Source organism: Poromitra crassiceps (assembly GCF_964638095.1).
Source record: "Poromitra crassiceps genome assembly, chromosome: 2".
Taxonomy (NCBI): Eukaryota; Metazoa; Chordata; class Actinopteri; order Beryciformes; family Melamphaidae; genus Poromitra; species Poromitra crassiceps.
Genome location: NC_139624.1, coordinates 65,024,909 through 65,042,488, shown reverse-complemented (window position 1 = coordinate 65,042,488; position 17,580 = coordinate 65,024,909).

The window sequence follows — 17,580 nt, the reverse complement described above, 5'->3', positions numbered from 1 at the left end:
CTTAATTGGTCTAATCTTTTCTCCCTCACGTACAAATTTGATCTGTCTAGTCTCTTTGCTAGCAACTAGAGAATTTACTTCTAGCCGCTTTTCCTCAACTGCAGCTGCCAAACATTTCAACACCTGGTTGTGACGCCAGGTGTATCGCCCCTGGGAGAGACTGACCTTACACCCTGACAGTATATGCCTCAATGTACAAACACTAGAACACAACGGGCAGGCACCATCCTCGCCCAACCACTGATTTAAGTTCTGGGGAGATGGCAGCACATCATAAGTAGCCCCTAGAATAAATCTAATTCTGCTGGCCTCCATGCTCCACAACTCTCTCCACTTCAACTTTCTCTTCTCTACACTCTCCCAGTTCACCCACTGTCCTTGCTTTGCCTGCGACACTGCCTTAGTACATCTTACTGCCTCCTCTTGCCTATGTACTTCTTCAACTACCATCTTCCTCTTTTCTATTACTGATGCCTTGTTCCACACAGGTTTCCCTATGCACAACCCTAAGCCTCCACGCCCATGCTGCACCTGACCTATGATATCCCTGTGTCTAAGAGCTGACTGTGCTTGCTGTACTGCCTCCTTTGGGTTCCACTTCCTCCCTGTTTTAACTGTGGGCGCTACACTCCTAACCACTGGATCCTTTGACTGAGTCAGAGTCATTTCCAGTCTAACCTTAGCACACTTGAACTCCTCTGTCAGGCTAGATAATGGCAATTCCAATATGCCTTTCCCATATAAGGCTACACTGCTTAGGCAGCGTGGGACTCCGAGCCATTTTCTAATGAATGAGTTAATCATCCTTTCTAGCTTTTCTACCTTTGAAAGGGGAACCTCATACACTGTCAGTGGCCACATCAACCGAGGCAACAATCCAAACTGCAAACACCACAACTTTAACTTTCCTGGGAGCCCTGACTTGTCTATACTTGAAATACCTTGAATCATTTCCTGCCTCACCTCCTCAAACTGTCCCTTATCACTGAGACTTGCATCATACCATCTTCCCAAACTCTTGACTGGTTTCTCTAACACTGTAGGCACCACCTCATCATTTATAACAAACTTCTTACCTACTACCCTCCCTTTAATGATTGAAATACTCCTGGACTTACTTGGCTTCACTTTCATTCTAGCCCACTGCAGATTACTATTTAACTTATCCAACAATCTGCTAGTACATGGAGCGGTTGACGTCATAGTCGTCATGTCATCCATGTATGCCCTAATTGGAGGGAGCCGCAGCCCTCCCTGCAGCCTTTCTCCACCCACTACCCATTTTGAAGCCCTAATAATGATCTCCATTGCCATGGTAAAAGCTAATGGGGAAATTGTACACCCTGCCATAATGCCTATCTCCAGCTGCTGCCAAGCTGTAGTGTACTCTGCTGTGGTAAAGCAGAGTTGAATATCTAAGAAGTAGGCTTTAACTAAGCTCTTTATACTACCTGGCACTCTAAAGAAATCAAAGGCCTCCCATAACAGACTATGCGGCACTGACCCGAAAGCATTAGCCAGGTCCAAGAATACTACATGCAGGTCTCTCTTCTCACGCCTAGCTGACTGGATTTGGTGCCAGATCATGCTGGTGTGCTCTAAGCACCCGGAGAAGCCGGGAATTCCAGCCTTTTGCACCGAAGTATCTATTAGCCCATTCTTTTCTAGATAACTAGACAGCCTCTGTGCCACAACACTAAAGAAAACCTTCCCTTCAACATTAAGTAGACTGATAGGTCTAAACTGACTTATCTCTAACGAGTCCCTTTCTTTAGGAATGAAGATTCCCCCTGCTCTACGCCACGCCTTAGGAATAACCTGCTTCTTCCAGACTACCTTCATCAGCTTCCATAGAAACTGCAACACATCTGGAGCACTCTTATACAGCCGGTAGGGGACTCCATTAGGACCCGGGGCTGAAGAGGCCCTTGCACGTCTCACTACTTCTTGAACTTCTTTCCACCTTGGTGGGCTATCATCACACTGGCTCTCTATTTCACCAATAGGTGGAATATCAGCTGGGACTGTCATCTCTCTAAACCTTTCCCTATCTTTGTGAACCTCCTCCAAATATTCCTCAAGCTTCTGCTTAGGTACCATAAGGCTACCATTCTTTTCCTTACTAAACAATGACTTCACAAATCTAAATGGATCCTTATAGAATGCTATTCTAGCTCTCTCTTTCTTTTTCCTATTTTTCCTAATGCTCTCTGCTCTTCTTAAAACTGCCAACCGATCCCTCACATCTGACTGCAAGCAATCAATGCCTTCCTTCTCAACCTCTGTAGCTTTCCTCCACTGCCTCTTAAGCTGTCTTCTCTCCTGGATAAGTCTATCTATCTCTTGTTGGCGCCTAGATTTAACTACCTCACCCTCTAGTTTCTTCCTTTTCTCAAAGACGCCAAACCTTTCCTTACCATAATCATAAATACAATCTCCCATTTTCTCCAACTTACTCTCAGCAGTTCCTTTAAGCTTCTCTAACATCCTAACCAAATCACTATTGATATCTTCCCACTTCCTACTTTCCGCTGCACCTGGCCACTTAACTCTAGGCTTCTGACTGCTAATCTTCTCCCTTTTTGGCTGGCTGGCCTCTCTGCTTTCCTCGGTGCTAGGACCTGCCTCAACATCAGGGGTGCTGATGTCCTGCGAGCTGTGGGTTACTTCCTGTCGCTGGACTTCACCCGACTGACTTGATAAACTTCTTAAGAAATAATTATCAATGCGGGGTCCCTGTGTTCCCTCTACCAAGCACCTCTTCCTGCCTTGATGGATTCTAAGGCCCCTCAAAGTTGTTACCTTCTGCCAGCCACACAAGCAAACCTGACGCTTCTTTCCATCTACATCTGAACTAGTGGCTTCCACTGACATGTTTTCCCTACTCATAGTCAAGTCCGTTCCAGAGTCAATAACCGTGTCAACCATAGGTGAGTCATCTTCCGCCCCCGCTCTCGCAGACTCTAGGGGTGTTTTTTCATAATTCTGTTTCGTAGCAAGTTTGGGTGTAACCAATGGCCTATTGGCCTTGGCTACTGCCACAATGAGCAGCTAACCCATTGCAGCCCCGATGGGGTCTAATCCCTCCTGTCAGCTGTCTTTCCATGCTGTCACTAGGTCTTTCCCTAGTTGTCAGCTGCACTATTCACAACAGTCACTAGCCTAAGCTAGCTTTAGTATTAATTAATACACAGGACAAGATGTTACTATCCCTTGTGCCAAAATCCGAGGAAAAACACATTTAGAAGCCCAATCCAGAATAAAACAAGCTAACAAGCTAACAAACTAATAAACAAGACACAAATCACCAGTTATCTACCCTAGCCAACAGCAGTATGAAGAACACGTCGTCAAGATACCTTTTCCAATGAGAGATGTTTTGGAGGTCGGGAAGGTCTTGTTGGTTGAACAGTTCTTTTTCGAAGAGACCCACATATAGGGAGGCGAAGCTTGGTGACATTTTGGAGCCCATGGCCACTCCTGACACCTGGAAAAGTGTGGTGTCAGGAGTGGCCATGGGCTCCAAAATGTCACCAAGCTTCGCCTCCCTATATGTGAGTCTCTTCGAAAAAGAACTGTTCAACCAACAATGTATGTATAATAATTATTTTTGTCCTATTTGTCTACACTGTATATATATACTGTTAGAATCTATACATTTGTGTCTAGAATAACCTATGTCTCTTATGTGTGTACATCTTTATTTTAACTTTTCTAATTACTAATTGCTGAACACCTGGTGATGTCATGTATATTGATACGGGTATTTAAGACGGCGTCTCTCTGCCACTTCAGAAAGCGTCTTGAGGAAGGGCCAGTGTGGCCCGAAACGTCACGCTGTGTGCAAAATAAAAAAAACCTAACGGGAGCTCCTTTTGGTGTGCGGATTGTTCTTTTTTCACTGATTCAGCATCCAGCCTGTGGATGTGTGCATGTGAGTCCACTAGCGTGCCACGTAACACATCATGGTTTTACGGAATCATTTGGAGGTCGGACACACAGCTGTGAACACCCCAGCAGTTGCAATGATTTTTGAGTGGCCCTGGCAATATCATTTCCAATAATTGGTGGCCTGGTGCTCTTACTGTCGGCATCACAAGCTCTACACCCTGGATGTCATGGAGGCTCAGGAAAGCCGTGTGTTCAACAACAAGAAGATAGAAGGAAAACTGTCAATGGAAGCCATTCAAGCTGTGTTTGAGGAACTGAGGAAAAAAGGGAACCTGGATTGGCTGGACAGAAACAGGTCTCGGTGTTGAGTCATGAGGAGATGGCCTGAGGAATGGGGCAAGTTGATATAACAATGGGTTTCCAAAAATGGGATGGTCAATTCAGTGTTTACACTTCATGAGTTGTCCAACGGTGATGACACAGAAGCTGAAGAATTCCATGGTCTAGAAGACTGGATGCTGCTGCACTCGTTGCAGGCTTTACAGACAGACGGCAAAGCGGAGATCATCGCCATGGATGACGGGAACGGGGTGAAGTTCTTCTGAAATAGTACTGTAACCAAACACTTGAACTGCAAACCCGCACACTAGAGGATTGACTCAGCCATGGGAAGCCTACACAACTTTCTTTGTTGTATATGACTAGTTTTACCTCTACTAGTTTTTCCTTCTTAACAAATCTACTTGGTATAATTGGCTCTGTACCTTTGCTCGGCTGTTATGGGTATTCCTCTCACCAACACACCAGGCATCACAAAGAAATCCCATGACAAAGAGAGATCTTGGGAGAATCATCAAACATGAAATGCTGGTAAAGCTTTAGAATACAACCCGCAAATAAGCATGTAACTAGAGGGTAACAAGATCTGTATTTATAGGCTAATTACGGGGTACCACACTGTAGTTATAGTGTAACTACGGGGTACAAGCAGTGAATTTAGCCTGTAACTAGAGGGTAACAAGATCTGTACTTATAGGCTAATTACGGGGTACCACACTGTAGTTATAGTGTAACTACGGGGTATAAGGAGTGAATTTAGCCTGTAACTAGAGGGTAACAAATCTGTACTTATAGGCTAATTACGGGGTACCACACTGTAGTTATAGTGTAACTACAGGGTACAAGGAGTGAATTTAGCCTGTAACTAGAGGGTAACAAGATCTGGGCTAATTACGAGGTACCACACTGTAGTTATAGTGTAACTACGGGGTACAAGGAGTGAATTTAGCCTGTAACTAGAGGGTAACAAGATCTGTACTTATAGGCTAATTACGGGGTACCACACTGTACTTATAGTGTAACTACGGGGTACAAGAAGTGAATTTAGACTGTAACTACAGGGTAACAAGATCTGTACTTATAGGGTAATTACGGAGTACCACACTGTAGTTATAGTGTAACTACGGGGTACAAGGAGTGAATTTAGACTGTAACTACAGGGTAACAAGATCTGTACTTATAGGCTAATTACAGGGTACCACACTGTAGTTATAGTGTAACTACGGGGTACAAGGAGTGAATTTAGCCTGTAACTAGAGGGTAACAAGATCTGTACTTATAGGCTAATTACGGGGTACCACACTGTACTTATAGTGTAACTATGGGGTACAAGGAGTGAATTTAGCCTGTAACTAGAGGGTAACAAGATCTCATAGGCTAATTACGGGGTACCACACTGTAGTTATAGTGTAACTATGTGGTACAAGGAGTGAATTTAGCCTGTAACTAGAGGGTAACAAGATACAGTATGTACTTATAGGCTAATTAGGGGGGGCCACACTGTAGTTATAGTGTAACTACATATCATATTTCATTAAGATTATGGTTTGTTCCTCCAGTGTGAAGTATTCATTTTTATTTGCTCCCAAGCACATTTGACCCTGCCGATTGCAGCTGAACACTGCGTGGAGAAATATCACTAAATCACGTAAAAAGCAAAAGGTTACCATAAACGTCTCCAAAGCGCACTAAGGTGCTCTGTGTGCAACGGAGCTGCTATTTTTATAGGCAATTTTTTTAATTCAATGAAAACTACGCCCACACCATGTTGATTCAGAGCCTATATTTCTAACATTAAATCTTTGCTCTAAATAGGCCTACGGATTTTGGAAATTTAGACTGAGTTTAGACTTCTACTCGCAAAAAAACAACCCAAAACACATGCAGGTTTTATTGAGTAGACATATATACAGTACCTATATACCTAGAAGGAGAAGCCCGGCCGGGAGAACCACAGTGCCTCGACTCTCCATGCACTGATGTTCCGGTCCCTGTGGAGTAGTTCCACAGCAGCGGATTGGGGTTTCTTGGACCCGTCCGCTAGCAACATTGTAGAGGAAGATTAAGTGGTCAGATCCGTGAGTGGGTGCTGCTGGGATACAAGCCGAGGTGTAATTAGCCTCGTCTGGGTCACCTGGGCGAGGGTGTATGATGATGTGAGACCCGAAACACCCAACGACCCCAGGTTACATCACTGATGATGTGTCCCAGTTGCATTTAGAAGATGTAGTGTGTAATATGTGACACCAGCTGGTGTTTTGACCCTCAATTAGGCCGAGGGCATTTTTCTGATTTTTACAGATTCTGAAATGGCAGACTGTAAGCTTTCAAATGATGTGTCACACATTGTAATCTGAAAAAAAATGAAGGAGATATGCTTATTTGATTGTTCACACTCTGAAAAGCAGGAACTGAGAAAAAAGCCCTCAAAGTTTGAGAAGTTTTTCACACCTGGACAGCCAGCCAAGGGGGGAGTGAACAATGCCTCCTCATTTAAATTAACCACTCCCGACAGCTGATCACTGTCACTCTGACACACTGGGACACTGGCCACAAGTAAGACAATGATAGAATGTAATAGCATCTGAAAGCAAAAATCTTATCAAATGGGGTACGCACGGTCTAATTTGGAGGTATCCATGCTTTTATCACTTCTCATCTGGATTATTGTAATTATTATTACATGTGTGCCTATTATGTTCTTTTTGGGCTCCTTGTGCAGAGAAAATTCCCTGAGGGGCAATAAAGGTTTCATTTATATAATAATAATAATAGGATATAATATGAATAAAGATTTGATAAGAGACAGGAGCTGCTGAACAAAAATAAACACACACACACACACACACACACACACACACACACACACACACACACACACACACACACACACAATAATCTATGGTTTATGTCCCGCCAAAGAACTTATTGATAAGAAGCGCTGGAGAGGCTCAATCGCACACAAGAAACCCGCCATTTTGGAGACACCCATGACGATGACACCACGCAAAAGGGGACGATTTTCGGGCCAAAATGGCGGCAGCGCTGAGCTAAACCTCACTTCTTTCTTTGCTTCTTTGTGTACTCTTCGAAAACATTTATATTATACAGTCTATGGCTAAAACACACATCTATCCATAACTATATGTTCGCACAGTCCTAAAACAGAAACAAAACGTAACGTTAGGGCTTTCCATGACTTTTCCATAAGTTCTTAACCTGTATTTTATGCACACCTGGGGTAGCTAACATTACAGCAAGCTAACGTAGCTAGCTAGCTTCACGTTACCTTGCATGTAACGTTAGAGGTTGCTTTTGGAGACACAAACCCTGGACGTTTCATTTTGAGTAATGCATGAGGTTCTCTATGGTTTACGCAAGCTCTGGGAGTATGAAGTGCTTTAAATGCGGGGATTTTGGTCACAACAAGCTTGTGGACCGCTGCTGAACTACTAGCTAGGTAGGCCACAACCAGCTAGCCAACAGCTAACATTAAGACGGCCATGTTTCGCTTCTCTGCTTGGGTTGTCACTTGTAAACAGAGCTTTGCACCCCGCCCCCCCCCCCATGTAACAGATGTGGCTCATTGGCCGAAACTCGGAACAATAGCAGACATAGCCAGTGAAACGCCGCATGCAAATTAATGAAAAACCCCCCTCAGCTAGGACTCAAGCCTGAAATCTTGATTTTTTAAATCGCTAAATATACCTATTTACTGATCCCAAAACGTCTTCATTTTATATGGAATGGATAGTTCAAATAATATATTTTGTACTATTGTAAAAAAAGCAAAACCACATTTTTTTTAAAAAAAACTTTGATCCTCTGCTGTGAAGAACGGCCACGGCCGAATTACGGTCCCTGACACCAGCTGCTGTCACATATGTCGGGTTAGGGCATATTGCAGTGAAGCCTGGCCTCGCCCTTGCCAGGTGCATCTATCAGATGTATTATCGTACTAATATTATCTGCTGTATAGGCACTAGGCAGAAACGGCAGCAGAAATCCAATGACTGATGTGAAGAAAAGCGGTAACTTTAGACAGTCCTTCAGTAACAGACTCATATCAAACGCAGACGATTGTGACATGCAGTAAAGCATACACTTTGATGTGGCTTTCAATGAATGAGGAAATAGGCGTGTCTGATGCTGTAAAATCCGGAGCTGTCCATATTGCATTGTGATTGATTGGCTAGTTGTTACAAACCATGCCTCTTTCGCGGGCACGAGCTCCTGTTCACGAGCATTTTCAGGTGCACGAGCTCAGAGCTGGATAAAGAAATCCAAATTGACAGACCCAGCTGATAACCGCCATCGTGGTACCGAATAGCTTGATTGCTTTGATCTGGTTAAGCCAAACCAGATCAAGGGACAGATCCTGGATCTGTTTATCCTCCATTCGTGGTATGAGCCTCAGTACTTGTATAGAATAATTTGAAATTAGTTAGACCCCGCAATTCCATCAGTTCAACAATGGAAAGAAACAACATGGGAAATCTCAGAAATGGAGAAGATAACTTGCAGAGACAGTATAAAAGAAGATGGAATAAATGGATGAGATATGAGGCCTTCAATTAATATTGATTGTTGTGCATAATTATATACGAGGAGGAATAGACACAAAGACACACACACACACACACACACACACACACACACACACTCAATGATGGCGTCGCGATGTCTGCCGCATCTTTAGTGGGTATGGCACTGTTGGTGATTTGTGAAATCACTGATGACATCACGATTCAGTTGATGTCATCGCTGGTGTCACAATGCCTGCTATGTCATCGCTGAAGGTGTCACGGGGGCATCGTTAGTGGATATGACATCATCGGGCAGTGTGAGCATGGCATCATCAGTCACCACTGGCCACCACACGCTGGTGATGACGATGACATCATCCTGCTGGCCACAACCTGACAACTGCGGAGCATGGCGCCATCGGCGGGTCCACAAGCGCACCAGTCCTCTCAAGATGGTCAGTAAGGGGCTGTTCACATTGGATCTGTGCTTTTGAAAAGCAATTCTGCAATTCATTCTCTATGGAAGGACGCAGGAGCGCTCCTCTTTTAAGGACCGCACCTGGTGTTTAAGCGCTCTTGGCAGCTAGTGTTTTTTGGCGGAGCACTCTGGGCGTCTCAAGCTGAAAAAAGTTCAACATTTGGAGGAAAAGCGCGCTGCTCGTCAATGTCACTCCTCCTACCTCTTCTCCTGCCAGGGGCATCTTCAACTCTGCTGCTGCCAGAATTGCCAATAATCTGGCTTTCATGTTTACAGTGCGAACAATCAACAACAATAAACAGACCAAACTAGGCGGAATACAATACAATACAATGCAAGGAGTAAACGCATCATGATAAGTGCATGTACGGGGGGATACGGTGGCGCAGTCGGAAGCGCTGTCGCCTCACAGCTAGAAGGTCCTGAGTTCGATTCTCGCCTGGGACGCTGTGGGCGCTGGGGTTGTGTCCCCCCCATATCTTCAGTGCCTACTGCCCAGGTGGGTTATCTCGTCGAAAGGGCCTTTCTGTGTGGAGTTTGCATGTTCTCCCCGTGCTCCCCAGGGGGTTCCTCCGTACATAACCCCCCACTAAAAACATGCAGAAGATCGTCATCCGACCAGTGACGACAACACCCGAAGTTGGTCCCCGGGCACTGTACGAGAAAGCGACCACTGCTCCTGGCCTGCCCCCCCGGAGGAAAGGACAAGCCTGGATGGGTTAAATGCAGAGGACAAATTTCACCGGCCACGTCAGCATGAGTGTGTGTGTTTGTGGCCGCATCCGCATGCATGTGTTGGTGTGTTGGTGTGACAATAAAAAGACAGGCTTGTCCATCTACTAACTGATCAGATGAATCCTGCGGGATCCCCCCCCTCCCGACACACCCACCCTTCCCTTGACCCTCACACACACACACACACACACACACACACACACACTTTTTTATTTTTTTTCGACTATCTTATGTTCTGTATTCTTAATTAATTTATAATTCTTCTGTTCTTTGTTTTTTCACGTCTTTGGTTATGTCTAAGAACAAAGTATAAATGTGGCAGGCTGAATGGAATGAGATGCAACTGTCAATTCTCTAATGTTTAGCTCCTGCAATAAAGTATTAGAAAAGAAAAGAAAAGAAAAGAAAAGAAAAGAAAAGAAAAGAAAAGAAAAGAAAAGAAAAGAAAAGAAAAGAAAAAGATGATATATTAAGTACGATCAGTGAAGCTGTTAAGTGGGAAAATATGATAAGATGAAAAGATGATCTCAGACTGATGTCATGACTATGACATCCTACCTCAAGACCCTTAAGACGTATCGTAACACATGCATAAAATACAATACTAATTACTCTAATTGTACAGATTAATGTGTATTATAGGCCTACATAATATAGTAATTATAAATAAATAAATATGTAAATACTGTATGTCTGTAAAATATAAAATCTGGCTTCTACAGTGATTGTGAGCAGTGTCCTCAAGTAAACAGCAGAGGGCGCAAGAAATTAATCATTTGTTTCCACACACCTCACCACAACATCACAAAGGTCTGGCCTGGTTTGGATTGTAATCCCCCCCCCCCCCCATCATTCAGGTTGATGTGCCATTTTCTTTTGTAGATAGATATCTAAATTACTTTGGAGATTAAATAAATAAATAAATAAATAAATAACTGCATCCACTGATTTAAGACTCTACATAAATTGACCAAGTTGACTTGACAGTAGACAAGCTATTCATGTGTATGGATGGTAATCCTAAAATAGAGGCAGAATAAGAAAACATCAACTGAATTTTCCCCAATCATAGCAAAAATATAAACTCAAATGTTGTGGTCAGTTTGATCTCGCTGCAAGTAATGTTTTCACAAAGAAAAACACTTTTGGCAATTTCGACAAGTTGTGTTCCCCCACCTCTCCCCTGCCTATGATGACATCACACAGTCAGTCACCCATAGGTCAGTCACCCAGTTGGACCCATAAACACTAATGCATTCAGTGAGGAACTAGTTAGCGGAGGACACTTGAAGCGAGTAGGGTATCTTTCTCAGATCCCTGGTTTTTCCTGTAGCTTAATAAGTTTTACAGGGACAGAGATCAGGTCTTAGACAGAAATAGTTTTTATTCACTTTTAAACTTGTTGGTTAGATTTTACATTTTCGGAGAGATTGTGCATTTCATAAAGAGAACCATTATTATCATGGCGAGACATGACGCTCGAAATTGGCATGACTGCACAAAAATGATCGGACTGCTCTGCTTGGTCACGTCCATATTTAAGCACGGTAAGAAATTGTTACCTGGAAAATGTATCTGTCTACAACTCCTTCATTTCAGCACTGCAACCCCAGGGGAACACGGAGAGAACTTGCAAACTACACACAGAAAGGCCCTTTCTCACAAGATAATCAACCTGGAGACCCCCACTGCGCCACCGTGCCCCCCTACCCCCCACACACACTAATTGGAAGATGCTGAGATAAAACTTGTGTGTGCGGTTGAGACAGTGAGAGCCTGTGTGGGTGTTTGCTGTGTACACGAGAGGACGATAAGAGAGATATCGAGCGCTCTCAAACCTACCCGAGAAGTGGGCTTCCTTAATTTAACCCAGGGTGATAGACCCTTTTCACGTGGGCGATTTAAAGGCAGGGTAAACACAGGTGGAAGCAAAACACTAATGAGGGTTTCCAAATTCCAATCATAGAAGTTTGAAACACTCATTAGTGTTTTGCTTGCACCTCTGTTTACCCTGCCTTTTCGACACAAAATGGCCCCTGTGAAGGGTCTATTAGCGGAAGATGGGAGAATCGGATGTCATTAAATTTGTACAAATCCCTCTTTGCCCAAAATTATTCCTCTGCTAAACTCCTGTATGTTTTTGGGCTGCGCACGCAGTGGTGCAGGCCCTATAACAGGGTTTGTCCACTCAATTTGCAAGCCCATTTGGAAGCCCATTTGGAAGCCCATTTAGTCCCACTCAGAAACCATAAGACCTGCCGCTACCAAACTTGGTAGGTAGGTTCACAGAGTCACCTTTTACTATAAGTGGAAAAATTACACTTGTTGACCACTAGGTGGCGCTCTAATAGCCCCCTTTACGCTTTGGTCCATAACTTTTGAACCGTAGCTTCTACAATCAAAATTGATACAGGCCGCGCCCATTTCCATCTCACTAGATTTTCCGCCATTTTGAATTGTCCCCAAAAGCGTTTTTTCACTATTTCTCGTTCAAACTTTGTCCAATCTTCACCAAACCACATCACACAGCATGTGTGGACTGTTCTACAAAAAACTTATTTCGCGGATTTTTGCAAGACCGCACCGTTGCGATATAATCGACTTCCGAACTTTTGTGGGTGTGGCCTAGTTCACAGAAATCGCCCTAACTCCGGAACGCATTGTCTGTTGCGAATGAACCTTGGTACAGGTGTGCAGCTATGTACTCTGAGCTGATAAAAAAACAATTGTGTAATTTGGACTATAGGGGGCACTATGGCAACAATAAGTACCCGTAGCTCACAAACCATAAGAGCGACTGTTCCCAAATTGGGTACATAGGTTCATAGAGTACTCTTCTACTCTGGCCTAAAAAATTACACCGATTGACCTCACGGTGGCACTATAGCTGCCCTCTTTACGTTTTGGTCCATAATTTTTTAACCATAGCTTCTACGATCAACATTCTTTCTATATAGACCACGCCCATTTCCGTCTAACTAGATTTTCCTCCATTTAGAATTTTGTCCAATTTTGTCAAATCTTCACCAAACCACATCTGTCCTGCACAAAACTGTCATACCTGTTTATATACCATATAAACAGGTATACCTTTCATACCTGTTTTTGAAAGACCTCACCGTTGCGATATAATCGACTTGCAAATTGTTGTGGGTGGGGCCTATTTCACAGAAATAGCTATTTCGCCTTCTAATTTTGTCCAAACTTCACCAAACCACAGCACACAGTATGTGTGGACTGTGCTGCTCAAAACCTATTTCATGGTTTTTTGAAAGCCCGCACCGCACCGTAGGCTATTTCATCATGAACGTATGATTTTGGGATACTGCTAACTGGCAGAGATGTAATTACAACAATAGAAGTTGAAAAGGCACAATGAGGCTATACAGAGGGGCGGGGTCCTTTTATTGCGACAAATACACATCTTTTAGAATTTCACAATAAAAAAACACACACACACACACACACACACACACACACACACACACACACACACACACACACACACACACACACACACACACATGAATGTATTATAATAAAAGGTTTTATTAAATGTAACTACATAATTAAATAATTATTTTCTAGGGCTTTCTTACCATACTGATTTTCCATTATATCCTTCATACTTTTGCCACCGACAGCCCTCCACTTTTACAATGTCACTGCCTGCTACAACCAACAGGCTCGTCAACGCTTTTCTGCGCTGGCCATATGCTAGGTTTCGATCTAGCCTTGTTTTTTGTTTGTTCTGTTTTTTTATCAGGGAATCCTCCTTGCTAGTGTCAAAGTTGATCAAAAAGGCTGGCTCAATGATAAGCCTTAGCCCTGACTCACTTGAGGTCACTATAGAAAAGAGGACAAGGGCCAAACTGAAAACGGCTCTTTATTTTGAAGGCATCCACTACATAATGTTTTTAATTGACTCAGATGCTCATTTAGTGAGCGATTTGTGATGCCTCAGTGTTCCACTGAACGACTCAGAAGGTCCTTTGTACCAGCAGTGGTCAGATTTTTTTTTTTTACAAACACAGCGGTCAACCTTGTCTAAATTTGTTATGGTATCTGTGTACTGTGACTGTAACAGTTGGTGTCAGTTATTGTCTGTTGCTATTTGTCTGTTATTGTTGTATATTGTGTCACTTTGGTGGCAAATCAGTTTCCCCACATGGGATTAATAAAGCTTTTTAATATAATATAATCTTGCCTAGTTTGCAAAGAAGTGACTGATTAATCCCCCCCCCCCCCCTCTCTCTCTCTCTCTCTTAGGAGCATCATTGAAGGTTATGGTGGAGCCAGAGGTGTTGTCTTCTCCGGGCCAGTCTGTCACCCTGCGCTGTGCCATCACTCACACCACCGGCGTTCAGCTCACAATGGTGAGACACACACACACTGTCATGATGGAAATACATTTTCAGGTTTTTTGGGAGGAGTTAGAACTTGTTTATGTCTTGTTGTGCCATCACACTCATATCGATGGCAAATTAAGTTTGGGGTACAAAATGCAATGCGACGTGATGTTTGAAGGTAAGATTTTTGTCCAGCCAAATGCCTAGATATTTATAAGTATCAACAAACTCAATAGAGACACCATCAAGGGTGTCAATATAGAGGGTCAGAAACCATAGAGTTGTTCGGTGCAAAAAACAACAACATTGCTTTCATTTTGTTACCATTCAGAAGCAGTTTTAAATCAAGAAGAGCATGCTGTAAATTGACAATGGCAGCCTCATGAGACGGAGCACAGGAATAAAAGATTGTGTCATCATCAGCATATGATACAGTGAATATTTCGACTGATGCTGATCACAGATGTACTGTAATTCACATCTATCTATCTATAAATTTGGCAATGGGGACTCTGTCTCTCTGTTTCAAGAATTTTGTCTGGCCACAGCTATGCCGTTTTACGTGCGATCAGGCTGAAACTTTCAAGGGGTGTAAAGAGCACCCGTGCGGGTGACCTGATGGAGCCAGATTTTTTAATTAGGGCAGATTAATTGCCCTAATTGCCTTAAGGCTGAGGCTATAGTTCAGTGATGGTGTTCATCAGTCATGATGTCATCAGTGATGAAGTCATCAGTGATGTCATCAGTCTGAGGTTCACGAGAGAGGGAGAGGGGGAGAGAAAGAAACATTTTGAACTGTTGTTTTGGGAGAATGGACCCCCGGTCGACCCGTTTATAACAAATAATTAAAAATGTTTATCAGCAGCACGTACTTTCAAAACTTGCACGGAAGACCGCAATACTGTCCGGTAACTTGTGGTGAGTTTGAAATTTCGGTGCAACACTTGTAAAGTACACCGCGGACGACATATTTGTGGCTTGAGGCTTAATTTGGAACCCAGAATGCTTGTCTGGGAAAGGATGCTGGATTCAGGTCATATAAACTGAATACCAGCGTTCCTGCTAAGGGCTAGAGTCAGGCATGATGTTTTTACAGTGATTTGGACTCAGAGGAAGGCGAAAATATTACAACCGTTAACAAACCGTTCCTCCTCGGAGTCAGTGAAGCCCGAGGGGATAGACCAAGCCCCCAGGAATAGCGCTGGGCTGTGAAGCCATTTGAACATGGTGGCGAAGCTCTGTATTGCAAGTCACGTGACGCCATACAGCCCAGAAAGGAAAATTCCCATCCACTTGCATGGGGATCCCGGCAGCTGTTAAACCCAGTGGAATTTTTTCTGGGCGTCACTCAAAGTATAAAACGACTCTTTTAATTATCAAATATTTTTTTATGGGGTAATTTTTTCTTCAGAAGCCACTAAGAGCTGTATATGGTTGTATTTCCTTCTTATAATACAATCCATGGGTGGGAGGGGTGGGAGACGTCATCGAATACGTCATGGCACACATGCGCCTTGGGCCGCATGGTCAGGAAGTAAAACCCGGAAGAAAACCTCCCCATGATGGCTTCATGCGACAGTGAGCAGCGTCCGTCCGAATGCATGGGTGGGCGTGACTCGTCCCCTATCCAGTTATTTTAATACATCCATGGAATAGACGCTGTTGCTGGGAGGAGGGGGTGGGAGGGGGCGCCTCCTGTTACCGTGGAGACGACTGAAATGTTTAGCCGAAGTATAAATTAAAAGCGGTGTGCGACTCTTTTATTTCTGTCGAGAGACACTCGACACAAAAATGTTGAGTGTTTTATTGCTCCAAACAAACAATACTAAGATCATCTTTGCTTTAGATGATTGAATATAAGCGTAGGCACACTTCTAGTCGCATGTCAACATAGTCAGAAGTGCTCATTTGTGTGCGTGTGTGTGTGTGTGTGTGTGTGTGTGTGTGTGTGTGTGTGTGTGTGTGTGTGTGTGTGTGTGTGTGTGTCTTGGGGGGGTGGTGGGGGTGGTTAGAACTTGATTACTTCTATTGATTCATATTGAAATGTCTGTTTCAGACAGAAATAGAACTCCCTTGTGCTGACTCAATTGCACAATTCTGGTCATGCTTGATTCCACTAACAGCAGGAGAGAGAAAAAACTAGCTTCTGAAAAACTAGCATCCATATTAATCTCTGCTCTAGTTATTTGATTGCAATGCTGTGCAGTGTACTGCCAGATTCAGATGTGTTACAATGCTCCTCAATGTGTGCCTCGTTGTGGGCATGATAAATGAAGGCCATTGTTTTTCTCAGTCCAGCAGCCTGGTCTAACACTCAACCTATTCAAATCAATGACCCTGTGTCTGCTCCACTGTAGGTAACATGGATCTATGAGCTGAAGGAAGGGGAGAGGATGAACATAGCCGTGTTCCACCCGAAATTTGAGCCCAACTACCCCGACTCGCCCCTGAAGGGCCGGGTCAGCTTCACCACTACTCCCCCCAACCTGTCCAGCCCTTCCATCCAGATCACAGATGTTAAAATGACTGATGAGGGGAAGTACATCTGCGAGTATGCCACCTATCCCAGTGGAAATGAACAGGGCATCACCTCCCTGGTCATAAGTAGGTTTTGTGTGCATGTGTGGGTGTTCACTATAATCGGCATAATCTGCCTCAAAGTGCTTGTTTTGTGTGTGAGCTTTTCAGTTGCTATGTAAAGTATCCCCATGAATTGGTCTCTAACTGTCCCGCTCTTCCCCTAAGGTAGCAGGCAGGTTAAAAGTATGCGCAGCTAGCAATGTTTTTCCCCATAATGGCGAAGGCTAGGCGAAGGCATGACCCACCCCTCTCTGCCTCTGATTGGCCTAGCATCAAACGTTCTTTATGTTTATGTGAGTTATTTAGGCCTACTTAGCCTATTGCCTATTACATAATATGTATTTTTTCTTGTCATTCTAAATTTCATCACGTTTCCTCTGATTAATATTTCAATTCAAATACATGTCACTCTTGTGTTACAATTTGCTGAATTAAAGTTCACTGTAATGCATTGACCCTGTTTTTATATCAACCTTGATCAATTATCATGAATCTTTTCTCATTTTTAAAAGATTTCTCTATAGGCTACCAAATAGTAATATTCTCAGTCTTACAGTAGTGAAACGGATTAAGACTGAGGGCTGAGTCTAACATACGTGCACTGCCAAGAGTAGCGGCGGCAGCGTTATAAAACATAGACCAGACTATATTAAAAACAAACACACAGTGGCGTCTTTCATGC